The sequence below is a fragment of the Morone saxatilis genome, unplaced genomic scaffold (genome assembly GCF_004916995.1).
Source record: "Morone saxatilis isolate NCDOM2014 unplaced genomic scaffold, NCSU_SB_2.0 Contig19, whole genome shotgun sequence".
NCBI classification, from domain to species: Eukaryota; Metazoa; Chordata; class Actinopteri; family Moronidae; genus Morone; species Morone saxatilis.
The window spans coordinates 23,056,848-23,059,746 of record NW_023339751.1 but is presented as its reverse complement, the minus strand read 5'-3'; positions in this window follow the sequence as shown (position 1 = coordinate 23,059,746).

Below are 2,899 nucleotides of genomic sequence, written 5' to 3'. Positions count from 1 at the left end.
CCCCCCCCCCCCAGCCTAATTTTCCTAACTACCCCAAACACCCTTTATTTGCCCCTTAGTCTTACATTGCCTACCACCATGCATACCTTATTTCCAGCTTACATTCCCCCCAGAGCAGCCTAGCGCATTGCTCCACATTAATCATCTGTGTCTTGGCAAAGCCTTTTGGGATACATTACAGTTTCCCGCTGTTGCCTGGCACTCCATCACATGAAGCTAAGCCATTAGTGAGAGGTAATACCTTGGAATGTCACCACAGTACTAATTTATCTTAATTGAAGAATGGATTTCTTGCTCATATTTTTTTAATACTAAATGGTTTCCAGAAGGGATGTGTTATATTTAGCATTACATCCCTTCTGTTCAACACTTTGATTCACCTTTTGACTTTTCCAGAACAAGATTTGAAGTTCATCTAGGCTGCAGCAGGCAACAAAACTTAGGTGATGGCTATTTTGGTCCATCATTTGCATGCCTATGATGGTTGAGGATAATCTTACCACTTGGAGGGTATTTGGTAATGATTCATCAGTCCAGAAATGGTAGAGATCATGTGGCTTCACTATTATAAGCCTGGGACTGTCTGACTGACTCCCACACAGAAAATGAGTTCTATATACAAATTCATACTCCCTTAGTTAAAGGATTTTGCCCCTACCAAGACATATTATTGCAGTCACTACAAGGTGAAAGCCAAACAAGCCACCGCACCACCTTCATTCATTACCACTCCTTTCCTGTGGATTTGTGGATTTGCAATTTATCGCTGCTCACCCATAGAAATGTTTATTCTATTACCAGGCTTTCCAGAAGAAGTTGAAATGGGTAGATAGGCACTCTGAAGTGGGTGGGGGCTGTGATGGGAGGTGGGGTTTCACCAACAGTCATCATCATTGGAATTACAGGAGCCATGGTGCACTTCTTTACCCTGGCTTGTACTCTCAAACATGTGTTGGATTACATTGAAAACATTTGCCACAATTTCCCACACTTCCTTTCCAACTCATGTTTTTAGGCAACAAGATCTGTCAAAAGCCTGTTGAGAGCAAGCTGTGGCTTTTAGTTTGGATGTAGCATCCCCTCTGTAGCCGGCACAGGGAAATTATTTTCTTGTAATTACAAACATGAAACCATAAAGATACATTTTGAATCATAATTGGGTTTTTATAAGTCTAAAACTAAAAAGCTATTTGCATCCCAATTGCATGAAAACACCTTACACCTGCATTTGAATTAAATATCCTCACATTTTGTCAGTTATCCTTTCACACACTCTTCTTGGGATTTCTCACAGATCAGGCTTGAGGCGATCTTTATTGATATGCTCAGATGTTTATTGTTCAAATGTCCCCTATTGCACAATACATCTAGACTTTATTGAAATACTTATAAAAAACCCTTTTAATACAGGAAAAGGTTTGCTGACACTACCCTGAAATCAACATTAACAAATAAATCAAGATGATCTTTAAACCCCTAAATCCTTCTATTATAAGTTAGTCTCCTTTCATTTCTTGCAGATGTTACACATTTTCTACACCTGTTTTCTAAAAAAATATCTTTTCTTTTTCTTTTTTGATTTTCAAAAATTTGCTCTTAAAGTAGCATTTCTGTAAATTCATCTTCAACAAGATGTTAAAGTTGTGGCATGTATTTTCTTAAATAGAAATGTGTTTATTGTTGATAGTTATTATTTGTGGGTTGAGGGCCTTTTTGAGCCGGCAGTTATTTTAGGAGACAACCGTACAGCCGAGCTTCTCCAGAGCCGCATTTTTGGGGAAGGGTACTCTTTGACAGGGGCCCTGAAGCTGGATCGAACATAGCAGCCAACAGTGTCCCCAGAGCTGCTTCCCAGCATAGTTCTCATTTCTTTCACTGCTTTCAAATCATGTTTCCTAAAATCCCTTCCAGTCAAGCAGCAATTAGAGTCTGACCAACTTGGTAAATGGTAAATGGTAAATTGGGGGGGAATGTAAGCTGGAAATAAGGTATGCATGGTGGTAGGCAATTAAGACTAAGGGCAATAAGGGTGTTTGGGGTAGTTAGGGGAAATTAGGCTTGGGGGGTAAATTTCCTCTAGTGGAGGGTAAGTGATTTTGATGTTGCAGTGAATTTATAATCCATCTAGAAGCACAAGTAAACCCACTTGTCATTCCTTAAAATCCAACGATTTCCCCACACCCTATCCCAGTGTTAATTACAGCCACAGGTTTACGCGTTTATTGCCCAGCTCTTTGTTCTCTCGGTGTTTTAAAGTTGGGTCAGAATGCTTTGTGAGCTCGTGCTTTTACAAGGTCTATGTGCTGTGTGACAGGTAAGCTGGAAGTCATGGAACAGTTTCAAAAGGGTTTTTACTCACCTTTTTTTGTTTTTACCAACTTTTACTCAATGTTTGTCTCTCTGTCTCTCCTGTTCTCTTGTCGTCTCTCTTTCATCCCCCAACTGGTCAAGGCAGATGAAACCCACCTAGAGCCCGAAGGGTTTGTCGAGGTTTCTGGGCCGTTTAAAAGGCAGTTTTTCCTTGCCCCCGTTCGCCAAAGTGCTTGCTCATGGTGGTACTGTTGGGTATTCTGTAAAATGTTATAAGGAGTTCGGGTCTAGACTGCTCTATTGTGAAAAGGTGTTCCTGAGATAACTTCTGTTATGAATTGGCGTTCTATACAATAAAATTGATTGATTGAATTGAACTCACCTGTTCGCTTATGTACCCATATTACAACATTGCACATTTCTACTTAGAAAGCCCATAAGCATACAAAACCATTAGGAAGAGGTAAATAAATCAAGAATGGTTAAAGGGCTGTTGTAAATGTCAATTCCTCCCGAACCTTTTTGTTTCGGGGATTTAGAATGCTATAGCATATCCCGAGACTCTAGTTAGCCACAACCCCCCCCCCCC